Source organism: Haemaphysalis longicornis, unplaced genomic scaffold (genome assembly GCF_048455015.1).
Source record: "Haemaphysalis longicornis isolate Haplotype H1 unplaced genomic scaffold, Haemaphysalis longicornis Haplotype H1 scaffold_4, whole genome shotgun sequence".
NCBI classification, from domain to species: domain Eukaryota; kingdom Metazoa; phylum Arthropoda; class Arachnida; order Ixodida; family Ixodidae; genus Haemaphysalis; species Haemaphysalis longicornis.
The window spans coordinates 106134118-106157093 of NW_027526361.1; the positions used below are offsets into that span (position 1 = coordinate 106134118).

A 22976-nucleotide genomic window follows, 5' to 3' on the forward strand; every position below is an offset into this window, starting at 1 on the left:
TCAGCACACGATGCTTCTGCACGCTAGGTAGGCCTGTGCTGCATCGGATATCGTTAGCAGCGTCGTCGAACATTCATTTGCGCTACGAAAGCCGACGCTAGAACTGCTCCAGACAGCTAGCTGTATGTGTTGGACGCAGCGTGAAAAGCAACCACAGGACACTGGCTGTTCTTTAATATCTTCGCACAATGGGGTGGGGGATTACAAGAATTGAGTGATCTGAAAGAGCGATTTGAGCTAAATGGAAATTTCATGTTTCCCTTTTCTTATGAATTCTCCTGAGTGGCACTAAATTATATACTTCAGCAGAAACGTCTTTACATAGAACTACCGCGCCGTAGAAGGAACACGCGAGCTTAAGAACGGGTACAGCTTAAGCTTTATTCCTGTCAAAAATATTTAGAAGACCAGTGCAGCCATGTATGCAGCAGCCTCCTACATACCCTGATTCCGCCTGCCCATCTGATCTGTTCTTTTAGAGCGATTTTTGTTTCCACACCGCTTACGCTCGGTTTCAGTGTCTACCCTGACTACGTGTCCCGCCGTAAGGTGTCCGTTCGTCGTTTATACGGATCACTTATTCAATCTCAGCTCACACTTTTCGCCTAATTGGAATTTAATCGTCGTCCATTTGTGTTCCATGTGCTAAAAACCGCGGCCATTCATCTTTGAGAAAGAAGCGGGCACTTCGGAAACACAGGCACAATCACTCGCGTACACACGTGCATTTTCATGCAGAAACACAATATTTGTTCGAGTATAGGTTCATATTTTGCCCACAAAGTTTAGTCCAAAACTACGAAAAACTCCCCATAACTGGCATCAAACAATTAAGATTCGCTTATGGCGCTGGTAGAAAAAGGTCCGCCCGTGGTCGTCACAGAACCTGGCCTCAGTGGTTCTCAGTATTCGAGTGATGCTTTATTTTTTCACGCTTACATGGCTGTTAGGCTTACCTGTGTTTATAGCCAACCAATATTCTCGTGAATATGGAGCTCAAAAGGACGCAAAACTATGCATCTCTTATGATATTGGTACCCTGATTAAACTTGCATCAATATGTGAGCATTTCTAGCGTGGTTTTGTGGAGCGGTTCTCTGTGCTTGAACAGCGGTTTTATATTCTCGGCACCCTTTAATGGTCTGTTGCAGCCACTACACTTGTGAGTTTGTGATATTGGGTTGAGAAAATGGGATAAGGGGCTGCGCAGTTCTAAGGCAGAAAGTTCTCGGTGACTGCTAGCTTCAATGTTTCTATTCTTCGATAGAATTCAAGTTGCTGATTAAAGATAGTATGAGGTTGCATGCTTCCTTTAGCTCGGCACTTAGGTGTATGAAGTTCTGATTTCAATTGCTTTAATTCTCACTCCCTTTTCTAATTACACGTCTTCGCCCACACCCTCTCGCTCCTGCATAAAGCATGCATCCCAACAAACATATACATTTGGCTCATCCCATATGTCCACTTATGGTAGTACAAGGTCCGATGATAATGATGATGAATATAATTTATTGGTCGGAGTCACGTTATTAGGGCACCCGCCCAGTGGGAGGCGTCAAGCAAGAAGTTGCAAAACAGGAGACCAAACCCGAGTTATTCTCTTCCGCCAACTAAAGCGAGCAGTTCATTCGACTTTTCTCGTCAAATACAACCAACCGATTGTAGAGATAGAGAGAGAGAGAGAGAGAGAGAGAGAGAGAGAGAGAGAGAGAGAGAGAGAGAGAGAGAGAGAGAGAGAGAGAGAGAGAGAGAGAGAGAGAGAGAGAGAGAGAGAGAGAGAGAGAGAGAGAGAGAGAAAGCTTTAATGAATACTGAAGACGTAAGCCCCACAAACGGCGGGGGGCTTGCTACTTCAGATTGGGGTAAGCACAGTGAGGCGAATAAAAGAAAAGGGGCAGAAGTACGCAGCAACAATGAATTAAAGGGAGCAGAAAATAAAATCAGTTAAGAACGTAGAAAAAAAATTACAACACTAGGAGAAAAAAATCTGAGGATCCCAAGGTTAAGGAACCTCGATTAATCCCGAGTCAGACAAAAAAAGTTAAGATAGCCATTGTCCCTCGCGCCGCGTCAGCGTGGTTTTGCCACGGACCAAGGAAGGGATGCAGCTCTAAAGAGTTTCGGCGTAGCAGTCGCCCAAGAGTTGTTTCTGTTTCGCGTTGAGTTGTATGCTGCGGGCAGTAACACAAGACATGCCGTATGTCTTCTCTCACAGAGCACACAGAGCGCAATGGCGGGTCCGCCCAGCCTATTTTAATGATTAACCGAAGCAGTGATATTGTAAAGGTGTCAACATCATGCGCCTTCAGTGCTACTATCATAGGCACACACCACCTACCATCATCAGCCTTGCGTGGCCTTGAGCGTCAGTGTTGCCACGCGCCACATCAGATGATGATGGTAATAATAATAGTAGCTTTATTTTGCCCAAAACTGGGTGAAAGGGGGAAGGGGAAGTGGGAGCCTTCCTGCATTCCTCCTTCTCAGATGGCGGCCTGCAGCACTTGGGCGCCAGGGGCATCTTCGGCCAGTTGAACGACCTTGATCTGGATTTCGGTGTCGAGCTAAGCTAAATGGCCTCCCGCTGCTCCGCACTGGTAACGAATAAGTGTACTAGTTGAGTTCGTGGCTGTAGATCACAAGCCCAAATCATACGGGTGAGTGTGGCTCGAAATCGAACATGAGTGCGTGCCTGGGTGGTCACATGTCTTTGCCGATTGAAGTTCCGGAAGGGCCTACGCAACCGCATCCATCTACTCAGCCCACGGCTCCTTCCTACAAATCAACGAAAGCTGCGACTCCAAAAATTGTCCGATTGGGAGTAAAACATTGGTCGTGGAAAGCGAGAATGGCCTTCTAGGAAAAAAAGCGGCAGCCCCGTCACCGGTGTAAAGAAAGATGCGGGACCCTGGTTCATGTCTTCTCCCGTCGACGCCACGGTGGCTCGCGCAATGCGAGGCGCAAACGGTGGCTCTGCGGTGGCATAATCGTGACAAATTGCTACCACGCACCACCAACTGCCATTGTTCCCGTTGCGATGGGGAGATCAGAGTTGGATGGAAAAAGAGCGGGAAGAGGGCGAGGGTGAGGAGGCTTAAGCCATAAAGTAACAATGGCTGCTCGGAGAATCTAATTTGGGGAGGAAGATGAGATTCCCCTGCCCCTTCTCTCCCTTCACCTCCTAATGGATACAAATCGCCCGGAGGCAGTTCAGTCGAAAAGCGCACCTAAATTCACTTCTCGCGAGGTGCGGCCCGAGAATCGCACTAGGGCTGTTGTTGTCGGGAATAGAAGAGAGGGGGTTGCTCGTTTTGAACAGTGACTGATTTATGCATGCACTGTAATGGCCCTCCAACCACCTAACTTCGTCGGCCATTTTGCTACAACTTTTCTTCTTTTTTCCCATTTCCCACTAACTTGGTCGCTTATACCGAAGTTGTCTGACGTGCGTAATAAACGACAGATTTACGACTACCACTGGGCGATAAAGAGGCGAGGAAATGATTGCCTTTCTCTTTCTCTCTTTCTCTAACTTTCCCGCCTCTGTAGGGCCACAAATTTATGCAACCCTCTTCTTCGTGGAAGACTTTAGACAAGCAAAATGCATAGAGGCCTTAAGGGAGTCAACTAAGCTGTAAGTGACTTAGTCTTCAGCGCGAACCAAATTGAGGGAGGTAAAAGTTTGCCGCTGTTCTCTTGCCGTCATCTTCTCTTCCCCTTTTTAGAAGATCCTGTTTATTCTAAACGCATTTTTAGGTCAAGTCCGAACTCTCCTCTCATTAACCATGCGCATATTTGCGTAACGTATGCGCACGTATTTCGCTCCCATAAACGCCTTAGTCTAGCTGGTCATGTATATTTAAAAGAGGTCCATAGGGAGGCCTTATCCTTGTTTTTTAAAGCAAATGTAAAATAAATAATGGAATTCACAAGTTCGGGGCAAAGGGAAGAACAGAAAGTTATTCATTGCGTGGGGTGTTTCCCAGCGCGACTTGAAAGATTGGCGCCACTACTCTCCCAGCGCCGCAATACTATGGCACACACTGATTACGTTTTAGGCCAGAACCCCACGATAAATCTAAGAGATTTGTGTAAAAGTTTTGATGACCGTTGCCCACGAGAACCGCACCAGATTTCCGTTCACAAAGAAGTATATTTTTTTTTCGGATGCAATGTATCTCACAAGTAAGTCAGCAGTTTGTTGCTGATCAGGGAGAAGATGGAATAAAGTGTCTATATCGCTGTTCGGCGACGCAGAATGCCTTAAAACGAAGTCCCTGTTGACGCCTTGCTAAGGTCACCCGCACGACACCGCAGCGAGTCTCATCGCTGCCATACGCACACTGGTTTTATGCAGTAGAGACTTCCGACCAATTGCTTAGCAAGTGCCAGAGAGCTATAATAGGCCTAAAAACGCTGGCAAGTGGTACGTATCGTTTTGTTTGTTTGCAGTTGCGTTAAATGTGAAAATAAAAAAAACTAGATCAATTGTGGTTGAACACGGTTGAGCCACGTTTGCTGAGCGGTAGCTCGGTTTTCGTGTCCAGAACGCCCGTTTGTACGAGATTTGGGTGCACGTATAAGAACTCCAGGTGGTCAGAATCGCCTGTGAAGTGTCAGCGTGTTAAACCTCATTATATATGCCTTTTGTTGCGTTGGTCAACAGCATGGAGCAGCTGAGAAATAAGCAACTTGTGGGCCCAACCTTTCGCGTCTGAAAGCGTCCGTTTTGTATGCTGTTCTAGACAGGACTGGCTTGTCGTTATTGATAAGAGCCGCACATGCATGCTGCCATGCTGATGCCACTTTATGTACAAGGGGGATGTGAAGTGGAGCGCAAGGGTATGGTTGTTTTTTTCTCCTACCTCAAATACAACTTAAACTTGTGTCAGTAAAGAACACGTTTGGAGTAATGCATGCTGTAGGCCGAAGTTCGTTAAGCGTAGCAACGGTGTCAGAGCTGCAGCTAAGCCTCACTTCGCTGAGCAGTAGTTTGATTTGGCAGTGGTAGGCCGTATTCTCCAACACCTGACAAACCTGCGCATGAGTGGATCGAAGGCCGTGCACTCCGTTCGTGTTCATTAGTATCCCCTGCACTGGCGTACTTACATACATACATGCATGCATGCATCCGTACATGCGGGCGTATGCACAAACGTACGAGCATGCGTGCATCATACACACACACACACACACACACACACACACACATGCAAACATACGTGCATGGTTGCATATGCAGATACGTACATACGCAAATGCAAATATGCATACATGCATGCCCCCGCGCATGCGCACATACGTATAGTCATGCACAAATGAAATGGGAACACGAAAATATGAACGAGAACACCCAAAATTGAAAAATCCTGTTCCTGTAAGCTAAATAATGGCTTGCTATTGGTATATTTGGGGAGCCAGATTTCCAAATCTTGACTCTGTAATAAATACACGCGTCAATTGGACCTGCACGGGAATAAACCGAGCTATTTGTGTGTTCGGGTTCATTGTGTGTTTTTGTTCATACATAAATAAATAATAAATAATAAATAATAATAATATTTTCACCATCACGTTTCATTTGTCCTTGACTGTATGTATACAGATGCATGCATACATAGATGCGCGCGCATGCATGTGCCCATACGTACGCACATTCATACGTGCATGCATACATGAACACATAAATACATAGATAACTAAATAAACACACACATGCATGCATTCATACATACACACAACAAATACTTACACACACATACATACATACATACATACATACATACATACATACATACATACATACATACATACATACATACATACATACATACATACATACATACATACATACATACATACTTATATGCACACATACATGCATGCATGAGTAGATGCATACACCCGCCGCGGTGGCTCAATGGCTAAGGCGTTGCGCTGCTGAGCACTAGATCGCGGGTTGGATTCCTTTTCTGATGGAGGCGAAAAGCAAAAACGCCCGTGTGTACGACTTTTCGGCGCACTTTAAAGATCCCCAGGTGCTGAAAATTAATCCGGAGCCCTCCACTGTGGCGCGCCTCATCGCCAGCGTTGCGTCGGCGCATTATACACTACAATCAATAAATCGAATAGATGCATACAGACATACATACTAACACATACATACATACATACATACATACATACATACATACATACATACATACATACATACATACATACATACATACATAGATATATACGTGCACACACATATACACATACATAAATGCATATACAGTAAACCCTCGTTATAACGAAATCAACGGGACGGCGAAAAATGTTGTTATAACCGGTATTTCGATATAAGCGACCAATCGAGAAAACTAAAAAGTGGATCTTTAATTGCGCCACAATTGCGACGAACCGAAACTAAATATATTTAGTGAAGCACAGTTCCTGTTCAGGGGAAAAATGGCGGTGAGTTTTGGCTGTTTAATGTTCTTGCCGGGCGCGAGCAACCCCTGCTCCAATTTGACCAAGCACTGCGTGAGGCAGTGGTCGGCGCCCATGCATTCAACTTTATGTCACTGCACGCGTAGGAACTCCCGCGTCTGCACCATAGTTGTCACTTCACGTGGCTCTTCGTCCTCGTCGGGGCCACCAAGTATAAATTATCTCCGCATCCGTCGCTGGTGCGACCTCGGGAGCTGCAGCCTCAGCCAACGCAAACGTCTCGAAGTCACCTTCTACCTCTTGGCCAGCAATTTTATGAACAGCCTCGTGTAGATCGCTGCCAGTCCGATCATCGTTACACTGGTCATCACCAGGGTCCCTGACAACCGTGCGGAAAAAGCCGGCGTGCGCAAAGCAGTTGGCGACCTTTGAAGGTGCGAGTTCCTTCCATGAAAAGTTGAGAAAATGGATCGCATTGAGCAAATCAATGTTGTACCTCTTACTCGCGTCATACGCTGTGCGCACGCGCTGCATAAGAGCCTTGCGGTACCGCGTCTGGGTGGTTTCAATGATATCCTGATCCATAGTTTGCAGTAAAGCGAGCTCCTTGAGGTTGTCGATCTTCCCGTGGCTGAGACAATTATGAATTAGGAAATGCACATGCCGATTCTTCGCGTCACTGGGAATTTTTTCCCGATGTGTGAAGCCTTTAAGCTTGCAAAACAAGAGTTTTTCGGCGTCGCGATGTCGATGGTACTGTATTTCTATGGTTCGAGTGTGAGTGTTCACACAACGTCGCGTCCACGCCATTGACCAATGTCTAGGAAGAAAATTCAGCTACCATACATTGAATTTGGGCCGTTTGTTTACAGTCAAATAGCACTAATCGAGCATGAGTGGCTTGTGAAAATCACTGGGGAGACACCAGCTTGTGTTGCCCCGCCACGATGACAGCCTGACTCGCCGCTGGGTCGCCACCGCTCGGCGACGCCTCCGCTCTCCACTTCGGTCTAAGCTGGTCAACCTGTTCGCGCACTTCGAGTAATGCGGCCAAAAATGGATGCGTTTGGGTTGGGACCAGCAGGAATTTAAAAAAAAAAGCGATATTTCGAGTAAAGGGGTTTGTTATAACGAGGGGTTACTGTATGCATTTATGTGTGTGTATACATACACATTGCATGCATTACATACGTATATGCATGCTTGCATGGATACATGTCGGACACATCTCAAGTTGCAGGCCAACGACAGAGCAATGTCGAAAAAGAAGAAACAGTATTTGCAGGCGGCGACATGTCGTGGGAGCGCAGTTGACCTGTCAAGCGGGGCGAACATTGCTCTCGTGCTGCGGTGACCCGACGCCCCCCTAGCAAGGAGCGATGTCGGCGCGTGAAAGCCTTTCCGTGTTGCGCTGATTCAGCCTAAACAGGGCGTGCACAACCCATACTGACATCTCCCGCTTGTCTAACTTCAACGTACAGGCGCTCCGTTTTCCGTTTCTTCACGCCTCGCAACAAGAAAAGGTTCGCGAAGCCTAGCTGGACGCCTGCACATCACGTGGGGGCGTGTTAACGGCTCCCTAAGTATTTATTAAAATGGCTCATCAAGATCTTCACGTCATAAGCGATTGTGTAGCCCGAATAATTAAATGTACTTGCGTGTGTTGGGCTAGGAAAACCACGCCACCCCTGAATAATATCTCGCAACTACTAGGGAATGTGTGTTGAGCGAGGTTACTTATGCTTCACCAGGAAAGTGGAGGAGTATCGCATAAAAATATTGGAATTGAAATATTAAATAGGTAAAAGTATATTCAAGAAGCAAATATATCCCCACCTGAAAGTTGTTGGAGATATACGAAGATGGTTCAACAGACAGGTGGATAAATGTCCTTACCGTGGAATGCAGGGGTAAAGTACCAGGGACAAACGGAGGAATTTTGAGGGAAAACGAGAAAAAGTTAAAAAACGTCCCTCCTCCTCATTCCACCGCTTGATACAACATACGGGACGTCGATCGCGACGGAGAGCAATTAAAATACGCATGCGCTCTAGCGTCTTGCCAACAAAAGCCGACAAAATCACCAATGTTCAAATTGAATACATTGCTATACACGTAATATTTGCATGTTTAACTCTTTCTTAAACGATACCACAATTTCTCCAGCTATAATTCCACGCTGGACAGCGATTCCCGTGGGACCAAAGAAGGTTAAAGGTGATGACGGCGGCCAAAATGGCGTTATATTGTTCGTCAGAAGCGAGCACTTCGGTAATAAAGGGCGTCGCTGTGAAAAGAACGCTTTACTGAGAGCCAGTGTCGACTAAGGACCTCGGTCGAAGAAGACGTATAAACCACAAGCTCTAATCGTTTCTCCTCTGATTGCATTCTGCTCCGATGCTAGTCAGTCGTGGCGATTGGGAACGGATGCAGTCCACACAGGTACTGCTGAAAGGGGTCATCACAGGACAAACTGGCTGTCTCCACTGCAATCTAGTTCTACATAAATATTGTCTGTTTTTTTTATTAGTATTCCTCAATGAGACCTTGCATTCAAACATGAGCTATACAGTTCAGGTTGCTCCACAGTATTTGTTGTTGCAAGCAGACAGGGATACGGAACTGACTGAAAAAAAAAAAGAAATGTTTGAGGGGTTTTATTATTGGAATTGGTGGTGTAAAGTCTCCTTGATCCTTGGTCGATAACAGAGGCCATCTCATAAACAATTGCCTGTTCCTACCCCTAGAAACATTTAAAAAAGAAGAATTCGAAATCTTAGATGCATTACGATTTTATTCTCCTTTTGATAGTACCACGGTGTTGTACCCTAGTCCTCTTTTTCCCTTTTAAACTAGAACCGCGGCAAACTGAAGCAGTCTTTCGTAGTGCAAAATGAAGATGACGAGTGCGAAGACATAATACGGCATTCGGGTGGAAATGAGATTGGTTTCTGTAGAAGTAGTAGAAAGACAAGGGTTTGGCGTATTGCCCAGTTAAAGGCATGAGTTGCTTATTTCGTGTGTGGCTCATCAGTTCGACGCTGTGCTTATAAGAACAGGCAAAAGACGTCGGAGAAGAAAAACGTTTTCTTCTTGTGATCTCGCCTTATATAAACTCACTACTGGAAGGTTACTTCCCTTGTTTAGTGAACGCACAGGGGAGACTTCAAAATATCACGGGGCGCCGGGTCGCTCTCTCGAAAAGAGATAACGTTGTTCCGTTTTCGTCTTCCATTTACGTCTCGTAGCTCGCGCTTGGGGCTACCATTGTGTTCTCCGACCTATCATTATCTTCGTACCGAAATAAGGACCAGAAAAAGGAAAATAGTAGCAAGCGAGATACCGTAGAAAAATAAGCGTCCCGCGAGACAATGTTTTGGAAACGCTCGCCCTGCGTCTCTATGGGAACCGAGCTTCGCACCGGGCAGAAGTATCGATTTCGAATGGAAGTTCGCCACGGCTAACAGGCAATTCCTTCTGTCCCGTACACCGTCTCAATCCCCCCTTTCTTCTCACTTCTGTCGTCCCCTTTTCCTATTCTCAGTGATCTCGCTATTGTGCCAGGAAATCCGCAATGACTAACACGTTTAGAGAACGTGTTTATATACCTCGGAAAGAGTTGTTCCTCTTTAAACGAAAATGTTCTCGCTCTCCAGTGTTCGGGCGGAGGACTGAAGCGTTAGACGTATATTACACGATGTTTCCGGTTCTCAATCACTGTGCCGTTTTTTTCATTGGTTAACTACATCGTGGCGGCTGGATTGCGCCAACACAGCTTTCTCCCTTGTGTCAATAAATTGACCTCTCCCACCCGAATTACTCCTAGTAGTAACTTGTAAATAGTCTTTTCGCGCTTTTTACACTCAAACACAAGACGCTGTCATAAAGAAACAACGGTAATACCGAGTTTTCTGCACCAGTGCCTCGACCCGTTCTCGTTTCCAACGGTCGCTCAATGGATACGTAGTCTATAGTGGCTCCATCGCATGGAAAGTATTCCCCGCGAGTGGCCGTTAATTTCCTTCCAGGTTAAATAAACCGATCCTGTGAAGTGTCCGTATTTCATATCAAGAATCCGTCTAGGAATTTCGCCGCTGCGTGAGCATGAAAGGACGTCAGTGTTTATCATCATGCAATCGCCTATCGCGAAATGAATTATTAAAGTCGTTTCTGGCATGGATAGTTACGGCTTGATTGATCATGAATTGGGCCCAGCAGCGATTCTTTATTTGATATTGTTTTTTTTTTTTGGAGTCAGCAAGTACGACAACAGTTGCCACATTCTTCCGCCGCCATAGTAACCGTTACTTTTAATTCCAATTGTAGCAGGGATCTGTATGAAACTATAAGCACCTGCCCGCACTGCTTGCTTTTCTACTTTCAGAAACTGTACGCTTCATTCCAGAGTCATCGGTTTCGTTGTTTCCGGGGAAGTAAAAATACAACGTGTATACTAGGAACGTTACTGCATAACCATGGTTGAAGATAATGGGACGTCTGGGTGTTCACAAACTACTGCTGATTCAGGCATTACAAAACACGCTAATATTTAGTGGTCCGCAGAATCAAACTTCAAGAAAGCTGGCCACGTCAACGGGAGGCCCAGAAACTGACGAAAACAACGACAAAAAAATAAGCAAACTGGTTCACAATTGACATACCCAGCTATTCGCTTGCAAGAGATCGTAGAAAATTGGTTACCCCGCAAATACAGCTGATAACGAGGGTACTCGGCAATCATACACTGCGCTCAAGATATCTTACGGGGGAACAGCTTCGTGAATTCAGTCCCTGGTTTGCCAAAATGTGCTGCGAATGTTGAAGAAAACAACGTGTTTTGTTTCATCGCGAAGCTTGAGGGTAGAATTAAACGTTTCGCGAGTGTCTTCAGGATCACATGGGGCAACTTCAGCTCCGACAGTTCCGCGAGTGACCAGGGACGTGGCCGGAAGTACTTAGAAAGCCGGGCGTTTTTCCGCCTTCTTGTCGCCTTGTCCTGATGAGCGAAACAGTTTCGGCCTCGGATATCTGCTTCGCCAGCACTGTGACCCGGTCATCTCCCTTCCACACCGTTATACACGGCATGCCGTAACACGAGATGGAGCGGAATAACTGTTTTCAAAAAACTATATACACAAGTACGTTTGGAAACACAAGGACCGTCCAGAAATCGGAATTTTCCAGCATACTTTCTGTTGCAATCTATCGATTGACATGATAATTTATTTCCGGCGCAAATTCAGCAGATTGTTGCGTGTTTACTGACGTTGATTATATTTTGTGGATGATACGTTGTTGCAACTTTTCTGCGCAGAGCCGGATAGTACCTTGCCGTTTTCTCCGGGGAGAAGCTAGCGGCCCGAACGGGGCGCACTGAAGGCGGGCGTCCATAAACCTCAGCATTGCCGTTCTCTAAACGCGAGAGATGAGCTTCCATTAGCTGCGATGCATCGCGTGGTCGCTTAGCACCAGCCTAAGCAACAAAACAAACACGATAGCGCACTCTTCAGAAATAAAGAACTTTACCATTCCTTATTAAAGATAAGTTGTAGCGCTTAACGCACCGATGCAACGCAGGCGATGGGGCGCGCCGCAGTGAAGGGCACCGGATTAATTTTGACCACCTAGAGAACCTTAACGTGCACCGAAATCTCATACATACGGGTGTTCCTGCTTTTCGCCTCCATCAGAAAAGCGGCCGCTGCAATTGGGAATCAAACCCGTGTCCTCGTACTCAGCAGCGCAGCAACATAGCCAATGAGACACCGCGGGGGGTATTCCTTACTAAAGAAACTTGAGAGAAGTGCGAAAGCTATCTCAGATCAAAACTGCGTCAAAAGTGCGACAAAACATTCGCTAAAAGTGTGTCTACACTTCGCTGAAACTGCGTACAATCGATCGTAGAACCTTTAAAGTCACAAATTGCAAACGCAGAAGGAACCCATGGGGCGATGTTTCACGCGATTAGTAAACGCATTCGGATGATCTAAACCTATCATGATAAGCGATTTATGAGGTAAAGGTATACTTGTCTGACCTTTATGATCTATGCGTGTAGTCTTATCTAGAACAGCTTATTTTTGGGTATTTTGAAGTAGTGGGTTTTGCCTAATGGAAGCTAGTTGCACGCACGTTTCGTGCGTCCAGAGATTGTATCAGAGGTTTTCGGTCGACCAACCTGTCTAGGGAAAACTGCATTAGTTTTTTGCAGGTCGCAATAAAAAGCTTTCGCTTTAAAACGCAAATTCCCTTCACTGCCTTATCCAGAGGCGCAGCAGTCACCAGTGAGCCAGGGCGCCCTCCGCGTGGCACAGCCGCACTCAATGCTGTTGAGGCCCCGCTTCTACTCCTTTTGGCACCGAACACGCAGGAGCACTGTTACGCGCCAACGCTTACGCATTCACGTCGTCACAAGAAGCGCTTAGGTGTACTGGATGTTTTATGTTTTTTGGAATCTCATAAGATACCTGTAAAATTCCTTTGTGGCAGTCACTTATCAATGGTCTCTTTGGCCTTGGTTGTGAGTTTGTAGCTATGAGCGGTGCATGAGTCCTTTGTTGTAGTACTTTTATCATGCTCTTTTGCGCTATGATGCACTGTGCCACGCTATGTATTGTATGGCGTACTACATTACATCATAAGGGTAGAATTCTGGGCGCGTTGGTAGGTACTCCATAATGACGCCGAATAAATGCGCAATAAAAGAGGGGACACGGACGAAGTGAGGACAGCGCTGTGTGTGTGTGTGTATCTTCACTCCGTCCGTGTCCCTCTTTCTTGTGCAATTATTTGGCACATTACATCGTCCTGTATTTTGAGATAACGTGACGTACATACTCATGCATGACGTTTGCTTTTCTTTCTTTTAACAGGGACTTCCTCACGGGAATCGGCTGCTGCGAGCCAAGGGAATAAGCTTCCGCAGCAGCAAGAATCGATGGCAAACACTAGCGACGTCAACAGCACGAGCGAAGGGTCGACCGACGCATTAGTACCGTCAAGACAAAACGCGTCCGTCTCCGCCGCTTCCATGGCTCGAGACGCCACTTACGCCGAATTTCCAGCTCCTGTCGTAACCGAGCCTCCGCAAACATCTACACCTACCGTTCAGACCTCGTCGCCCGAGAACACGACTGTTAGCGCAAGCAGCTCCGCTAGTCATAAGCCATCACTGGAAGACTTCTCTAGTCAAGACGCCACATTTAAAACCACAAGGAATGCTGTCGCCAAGCAGACAAGCAGTTCTTCAGTCACCACGCCACTGACTGGCTCTTCAACTCCCTCCACTAGTTCGGCAGCACGAGCAACTTCGTCGAATGATCCCAGTACTAGGCCGTCCGCCGCTACGCACGGAGCGACTACGCTTCTGCAACCGTCGCCAGCAGCGACGATACAACGTGTAAATGAAAAAGCCTTGCTGAATCTTACGGAACGTCCTGGGAAGCTGCTAGCCACGCCGTCTTTGAGCGCGTCTCCGGAAACAAATGTCGAGCAGGAGGTGACGTTGCCTCGACCTCAGAAGCCCGGCAACAGCACCTCGACGGCTCTCCCGAACCGCCCTGCTTTCGACCTTGCAGCCTTGACAAACATATCAGAAGGGGAGGAAGTGAGCATCACCGCAATTCCAGAGCGAAAGGAATACGCGGACACGAAGAACGGCTCGTCTGCACCTCCTGACGCAGCACCGGCGCACAGGCCATCGGTGGAAGCTGATGTGACTGTAAGTGACGCAGAGAAGACAACGCTTACGATCAGACCTGTGACACCTTCAAGCTCCGGTCTCTCCTAGAGCAAGTTTGAACACTGAAGCAAGCGACGTTCATATTGTGAAAACTGAGCCGTCACCCACAAGAGGTAGCGAAGAGGACAAGCCGACAAACTTGAAAACGATAGATTTTCACGAGTACTCGACGAAAGAGACTCACCAGGATATACGTCTTGTTCTGGAGATGGCGGACCAAATCCAGCATTCCGCACCACCAACCTTTGAGCACGAGGACGAGAGGGAGGAAAATGTAACGCTGCATACCTTTCCAACTTTCCCGATCAACGTGTCGGGCTTGAACTCTTCTATATCCGTCGTAGTCAGTGTGTCCTTCTCAGACGAAGAGAACCAGACATTCATGATGACTAAGGATAACGTGTCGCTCCCCGAAGCCACCCCGGAGGCGTCAGGGCCCTCTGTGCTACCGAACATTGTTCCGGAGGATGACTCGAACTCCACGTTGACTGGTCCGAGCCCCAACAATGACAGTGGCGCCGACGGCACTGGTCACCACATCTCCGTCTTTCGCCCGATTTCGTCCAACTCCTCGCAACACCGAGTGTACGTTGGTCGTACCAGAAAAAACTACCGTTGCACCGTCGGGAAGCACCGCCAGAGTCGCTATCGCCAAGGGACACGCGTCCTCTCACCACGGCCGAGCGGGCCTCAACTTGCCCACGCGGAAGACCACGCCCGGCGCTTCTGGCGGTACGACGCAGAAGCCTCACATTGGCCGCGGAGGCACGAGAGCCCCGTTCGGAATCATCGGAAGCACGCGCCGGACGACGTTGGGAACCAAGGCTACCATCCGACCCCTGACGAAGATCTTCGACCGCGCCCGAACCCGATCGCACACCAAGGCGACCACTGCGCGACCTGGGCGTGGTATGCGCATGCGCATCACGACTGGGAAGCCCGTGCGCAAGGGCTTCCCCATCGGACCGAAGCCCACATTCGGCAACGAGTCCGCACCCTTCGACCTGGACGCCTACACGCGCCTTCTGAACGTGACCCGACGACCCTCGCGGCCCCCGCAGCCGACGTGGCGCACGACCTTCTTCAACGTGACCGACCCGACGCCCGGGCCCAACGAGGTGGAGGCGCCCGTGATTCGGGTGGCTGGCATCGCCAAGATCATCGACGGGTGGGAGTGGTCGCCGCTGCTCGGAGACCACAACACGCACGAGTACCGCTACTTGGCCTACACCACACGCCGCCTGGTGGGTCCTCCACACTCTCATGTTTTTCTTGCATATGGGGGCGAGAAAATGAAAGAATACCTCCGCAAGCGCAGAGGAAAGCAGCTGAATACTGGCCGTGTGCAAAGCGTATTGTGAGCACCCTGCGACAGTTAAGTTTTGCCAATCGCTCTACTGCCATTAGCCATCCCTCCTGCAGAATTAATGATGGTATCACGGTTTTCATTAGCACAGCGGAGAACTTGTATACAAATTGTACTTTTCGTCCACCAAGCGCCTCCAGATCGCACCCTAAGGTTTTTCGTGTATCCTGTGACATATGTAAAAAAAAAAAACTTCGTGGATTACCAGTTTTGCCTTTTCTGGCTGGTTGGTCAGCCGTGTTGGAATTTTAAACCGTCTGCGGTGATGCAGTGGCTGAGGCGTTGTGCTATTGACTGTGCTACTGAGTTAAGTACCCTGCTGCCATGGCACGTTTCTGATTTAGATAAAAACCACGCCACGAATTGATGCTTGGACGCATGTTCCCCAGGAACGTTAAATTGATCCTTAGCCTTGCAGTAACTCTGGTTGTTTAGTTTTGTCGATTGTTACCTTTATTTGAACTTCAGTTTAAAGAAGCCGCCCTATGAGACTAAGAAATAAGCTATTCTTGTGTTTTGGTGGGCTTTTTGCAGCTGGCATCAGTGTTCCGGAGGACCACTGAAGAAAGATATTTCTACCGAGTTGATATCGACGGCTTCAGGTAGGTTATCTCCAAGCTCTTCTTTGTAGAAACGTATTGTACAATTTTGATGTCACGTTTCTCAGTTATAAAAATTGAATTTTTAATGGATTTTTTTAAATTTAGTGTTTAAAACACAATAATCAGAGCTCTCCAAATTTCATTTTCTTGCTCCAAAGAACAAAGCTTATTGGAGCGAACTTGTGCTCCGCTATGAACTCAAAAAATACACAAGCGACGAAGAAGCAGTCAACAAAGTGACGTGAGCAGGCGAGTTTCGGCGAATCGAATTCCGTGGTGTTTGCCATGCGACCATTTATCCTTCGGCACTAAACCTTCGAATAACCGTCGAATGAGATCTAGAACGTTGCCCACCAAAGACGTCCGTTCCATTCTAGTGATAGCCTGCGCGTCATACAAAAGAAAAAGACTGAATCGCGCGCTTCTCTTCTAACTTAGATAAGACAGGTGGGCGCAGCCAGACGCCGGCAACAAAACACACAAATAAACAAACCAGAGGGTATATAGTTCGCGGCAATATTAAAGTAATAGCCGTCTGTTTGAGAAATGAGCGGTGCAATGAAGAACACATTTTACTAATCGGAATAGGTAGGCTTCCAGCTCTTAGTCTGGGAATTTGTCACATAGAATTCTGTATCAAGTTTGCAGGTTGTGGTGGGCGATGACCGGGCTTCCATTGTTGTCGCGATCGGGATAAACGTGAAGATAGCGCCGTTCCCCCGCTTTAGAAATAGGATAAATGGAAAAAAGACGTTTAGATTACCCATTTTCCTTCCTTTTCTCAACATCTCTTTATTTTTTTAAAGAATATAAATCTGATTATCTACTTTCTGATCGGCTATGACATCGTTACGCACGGTCAGTTTTCAGTTTCGCTTTAAGATCGCGATAACGCTCTCTATTTAGCAGAGTAACGAATGACCGGCATCGAAGTTTTAACTGACTCCTACGTGGTTTTGCAGGTTTTTAGGGGGAGTATCCCGAACTTCAGCTATGATTAGTCCACGCCCACATTTAGGTCAATGTACTCACCTGGCGTGATTGGCGGACGCCGGGCAAAGGGCGAGCGGCCTTGCAAATACAGTTAACTGTCACACGGATTGCTAAACACCTTACGCCATACCTGGCATATCTCTTTCTGCAAAAACAAACGAAATGACCCGGAGGCACCTAAGTCATTTTTAAGAGTTTTAAGTTGGGCCCAGATACTATATGTGCTATAGTACGCCAAATGTGCGTTTCGAGCGTTCCACTTTCAACGTTTACAGTCGGAAGGGAGAAATTCAAATTTTTCGATAAACCGCAACCACTGTTAAACTCGTTAAACAATACCTATTTTGCTATATGTACTGAGCCAGTAGGAAACAAGAAAAAAATTGCCGGAATCCAGCATCCGTAAAAGCGGCACAAAACTCCGAAATGGCACGAAATATGCTGGTGCGAATTTTTTTGTTTTCATGCATGTGATGTGACGCAGTTATCGAGCAGTTTCCCCCCTGTCATCACCTAAATGTTTACAAGCGTTAAGGCTTATATCATATCTAGAGAGGTGCAGCCAGACATGGAATTAGGAGCAAAGCACCTTAGGGGCTCGAGCTGTCGGCGTCTCTTGTCGTCGTCTTAGGTCTTCACGGCAAATAAATCCATACTACGGTCAAAAAACAAGTGTAGAACGGATAAAACCGGTTCAAAATAGGTTTAACCTAATTTAAAATACAGGTCTAATGAGAATTTCATCGCATTATTAACAGAAATTTGTTAAATTCCATATCGTAATTGGTTTCAAACGCCAGGTTATCTACTGTAAAGCGTACTTCTTTCATACTGTGGCGTGTGACACGGAGACAACCTACGGCCAGTTTGTCGCTCCTTTATTTGCTTATATTGGATTCAACGCAAGAGAGGGCAGCACCGCCTCACACGCGTGCAATCACTCCTCCGAGCGGCGCTTCTACGGCGCCTAATCAGCGCGCGCCGTGTGGAAAGTGAGAGGCTTACTTACAATCTTTAATTACACGTATACACCGCATTAATCGCCCCTCCCCATGTTTTATGATAAAGGAGCTGGCCCGGAATTTTTTAATTGGTAACCCGCTAATGATTTCGCGCTTAGAAACGGCCTCGCAGAATGTAATAGTGCGAAGGTGTATTCAGGGTGTGGGGCGTAAATATGTGTTTAGTCGTTCACAATGTCGTGTTGTTGGCCTTTGTTTTTAATTTAACAAATTTGTTTGCGATTTTTCAATGTTAAATTTAACGTTGGAGGCAAATTAAGTGTTCTTTAATTTATGTCTCTTGGGCCGCAGCGTAGTAGCCGCGGCCATTGCAGATAAAGTTACGAAATCTTGTAAACACGTGCGGCTTCTAAATACAGCAACCAAATATACTAGTAGTTAACTGCGGTTGCAATCTATTGGAACTGCGCTGAAGGGCCCGCGACAAAACCACGACTTTCACACAAAGCGATTCTCGATAACGCAGAACATTGGAGTAGCAGCATAGTGAGAAAAGTGAGCTGCTGTAAGAGAATAAAGAAGATATCAAAACGACGCCATGACATAACAGCCAACCATTTACAAAAAAAAAAGAAATTTTCGTTCTCTCTAAAGTTGCCGACGAGGCCTCTTTGAGCATAGCATTGAGTAAAACGAACCGAGCAAGAAGGGAGGCTATTACTTTGACGCAGTGGCCATTTTTAGGTAGCTACCGATGGTAGCGATGGGCCGCAAAAGTCCTTTTTGAATGCCTGTACCGGCAAATAGGACGGTGTGTGGCGTAAAAAGTACTAGTTCGCAGGGCGCTGTTTCTCCTACCATTGGCACATACAAATGCTCCAATCTTTTCATCCTCCTCAAGCGAGTGTAACGCGGCCGCAAATGCTGGCACCAAAGGACAACAAAGTGACCCGCTGCTTATCAAGCCTGCATATGCCTCAATGAGCAGAGCCATCCAAATATCGTTCCAAGTTGCGCTCTCACTGCTTTTCCCCGCTCCGCGCTTGCGCTGTTGTACTACTGTTAGCACGTGCTCTGTTTGCTGGTGCTGTCTCGACAACTGCCATGTTTGTCGTGTGCAAATTAAGTGCAGAGCCCTTTAGGGGCCCTGGTTGTCATCGTAGCTGGTCCGCTGTCCCGCCTACTAGCCACCGCGATCACGCGGCATCACGCACCCAAAGAAGAGGCTCTGAAAAGACACGCGCTTGTTTCTCGATTCAGCCTGCCGGTCAAAAGTTAATGAGGATACTTGAACAAGATCATTATATGAGCAGAACTGTTCGCAACTCCTGGAACCGCGGGCACTGGTCATACATGTCCCTGTTTCTTAGCGCGAATAATACCGTAGGCACAATTGAGGCAAAATATCTGTACTTTGCCGGACGTCCCCACGTTTATTTGGTTAAGAATACTCGTTGGGTTGGTGTTTACGATAGGAAGCAAAAAAGAAACGTGGCCGAGGAGCAACAACAACAAAAAATTTGCCGCGTATCTGGTCCTTTCGTTGCAAATGCCGTCAAAAGACGACAGTCTTTATCGGCTTTTGCGAAGTAAATTCCTCCTTTCGCTTTCCCGCTCACCTCTCATGTTGTTCCTCTTGCGTCGCGCTCCTTCCAAGGTAAAGACGCCCAAGGTTCGCTTAAATCATTTTAAACTTGCCGCGTTCCTCTGCTCCAAACCGGGTGTCTCGATGCCAACGCTGCCGTACGGCGAAGACGCGCGTGAATCGAGGCGCCCTACTTCAACGTTTATAGAGCCGCGTTTCCCTACTCCACGTGCGTTGCAAGCAGAACATGGAACCTATCTAGTGGAACCTTGCGTAACTGTTGCCGGTTGATTTCTTAAAATGGCGCCAGAAGCTATAGTGGCACGGGCGACAGCAGGCGACGGCGGAGGGAATTCTTTTTCTGCAATTCATGAAGTATTTAATTTCGCAAAAGTCAAGAATGTTTGATTTTTTATAAAGGAACACTGCAAATATCACTTCTGTATTGATTTGTTGTCTCATATTTGCGTAATGTCTTGTTCTTCTTCAACAATGTTGACAAATATGAACATTACACCGGACATAGACAGGTAGTTTTAGCTGTGACTGTATAAGACTACTGCGCAGGCATTGTTTTGCTTTGGCCGGGTGGCTGAATCGAGTCACAGACAGACAGACGGACAGACAGACAGACATACAGACATACAGTCATACAGACAGACCAAAATTTCTCGGTTTACGTAGCCCAAGAAAGAGTATCGTCTTTAAAAAAGAACACGTTCCGAATGGCGCAGCGAGGCTCCAGCGCATGCGAGATGAAAGCAAGAACACAAAGAACAGAACTCTCGCTCGTGCTGTTCCAGGCAGAGAGCGCTCAAACAATGCGAAATCGGGAAAATTGAATTGCACTGGAAAAACCTCCGTTCAACTCATCAAGATAGGAGTGAGACAGGGAGGCTAAGAGCGTGAGGGGTGTAGCAATGAACGGTTAGCGGCCCCGCAGCCCCTATGGCGAATCACAGTTCTGCACTTCCGACAGCTTTCAGGTTGAGTGCAGTCGCCTTAATTTTTAAGTGCAGAGCACTTTAGGGTTCTACCTTGTCATCGCAGCTTGTTCGCTGTCACGCTGTCTAGCCACCGCCGCAGTCAGGTGGCCTAGCGACGTAACGGACACAAACAGAGCCCGACGGTGTAGTGGCGTGACGGGCCCAAACAGAAGCTTTGGAAAACAGGCGGTTTATATAGTAATAACTATTCGAAACTCCTGAGCGCTGGCGCTTGTCATACATCTTCCCATTGTTTACCACAAAGAAAACTAGAGGTACACTTGAGGCAAGATCTGTGTATATAACCGGCACCCCCCCCGCGTCCATTAGTAAGGAATGCCTGTTGGGTTGGTTTTTACGATAGTAAGAGAAAAAAAGTGGCCGCCAAAAACGCCGCGTTCCAAACTGCGCAGTAAGGTTCCCGCACGAACGAGATGGAAGCAAGCACAAAAAGAACACAACGAACACACACGCGCTGTTCCAGGCAGGGGGCGCGTGGGCACTGCGGAGGCGGGAAATTTGAGTTGCTGCAGACAAACCTCTGTTCAATTCATCAAGAGAGGGGGGACACAGGAAGGCGAAGATTGTGACTGGTGGCACCAATGAGCGGTTAACGGCGCCACAGCTCCTATGGCGAATCACCACTCTGCACTTCCAAAAGCTTTCACATTGAGTGGATCGGCTCTAATTTATTTATTTATTTTATTCCCGCTATAGGGTTTCGTAAGTTTTCCTTAAACAAAAAAATGGAAACAAGCTGCGAAGCAGCATGAAGATCGCAAGCATATCCTTAATCACCGTCGTCATTGTCGTAACATTCGCTAGTAAGAAGAACAAACGTTTAAGAGAAATATTTTATTAGGAAACAAAGGGAGCTCAGTGGCCTCGTCAAGCCCACTAGCGGACTACGGCGTCATTCGCCTACAATTTCGCATTAAGAAAAGACGGAGGGTAGGAAGAAGAGGCATTGAATTCTCTTTTTATGACACGCGACCATGTGCGGCGATAGAAAGCACTGAGACCGTCGTAAACGCGTCGGGCGAAAATGGGTCCCTCTAACGTTCTCTGCGGATGACCGTGTGCATTACAATAAGTGGTGACTGCAGAGGCTCACTTGCTGCGCTTATTCTGTTCTCCAGTCCCAGGCTAACTTCCGGTGGTCATCACAGGCGTCGATAGTTAAACGAACGTCGTCTGCAGCTCTCACGAAATTCTAGGCAACCCCTCTTAATTTACGGAATGGTGCATGGCAGTTCATAAAAGGCCGCAAAAAAACTGTAGTTCATTTTTTGAGGTCACGAACAAGAGAAAGGGAGAAACGCTTGACGAAAAAAAGTACCTCCAAAGAAAAGTACCATGACCACTAATGGCAGGGCGTGCTACTTTGAACCGGCGTTAACTAAAGGCATAAAAAGAAAAGGTAACATAAGTGGTGCAAGAGCACTTCGTCGGTTAGTGCGCTCCTTCCTAGTTATTTTAAACGCAATTTATCAACAAAAAGAAAAAGCAGGCGAGCGATATTTTGTTGTCTAAAGGAGTGAAAAACACTGGATAAGGAGCTGTGTGCACGCTATTCCCGGGAAATATGACAATCCCCCTCCCGTCACTTCGGGTGGTTACTCTGACTCGACTTGTGAGTTGTTTGTTCATAAAATGCGGAACGCATTTCCACATCTTCGCATAGTGACCAGTTATAGCTTAGGAGTTCGCCTTAACCTTAATACGTTGTTAATCAAACGCCAGCAGGTTGTCATATGTCGGCGTGGGTAATTTAATTAAGTGTGGTGTCTACGTTTAGTTTTCGCTTTCCGTACACCAAAAGATGCGTTCTGCGGCGGTCTCACCACCTGCTTTATTGCCTGCAGTCTAAGCCGGCACGCTTTCACAATCAGCTGTCCTGACTAAAAATGACCCTAAAAGCGAATGGAGCGATCATGGGCACGATCATTGTGGGCATGGATGAGGGTCCAAAAGCATCAGGAATTCCTTCTAACGCTGAATTGTAAAACAACTACCCTTGACGAAGGCAATGTATTTTGAACACTTGTTTTCAAAAGAAGCGAATACTGTGGAAGAGCGAATTTTGAGCGCATGAAATGGCGGGATCGCCGTCAATAGTGCTGGTGCAAGGATAAACAATGCCCTTGGGACTGAGTGTTGAATAAGGTTGGGGGCAAAATGGTTACAGGAGAGAAAGTATGTTCTCGTAAGGCTAAAGCGGGGTATTTTTTGGGTTGCTTTGAGCCCCAAATGTCGTCTAATCTGCGTACGTTGTGTGGTAGGACATTACAGTACATTTTGAAGGT

At 47.0% G+C, this 22976-nt stretch overlaps 1 pseudogene across 1 annotated transcript in view; it reads left to right on the forward strand.

The window, feature by feature from the left end:
* Positions 1 to 4172: 4172 nt before the first annotated feature.
* Positions 4173 to 22976, forward strand: part of LOC144179911 (uncharacterized) — a 119484-nt pseudogene continuing 100680 nt past the window's right edge. Inside the window, exons 1-3 of the transcript XR_013324337.1 lie at positions 4173 to 4185; positions 14209 to 15420; positions 16077 to 16144. The product of XR_013324337.1 is annotated as an uncharacterized LOC144179911 (transcript). The remainder of the gene's footprint in view (positions 4186 to 14208; positions 15421 to 16076; positions 16145 to 22976) is intronic.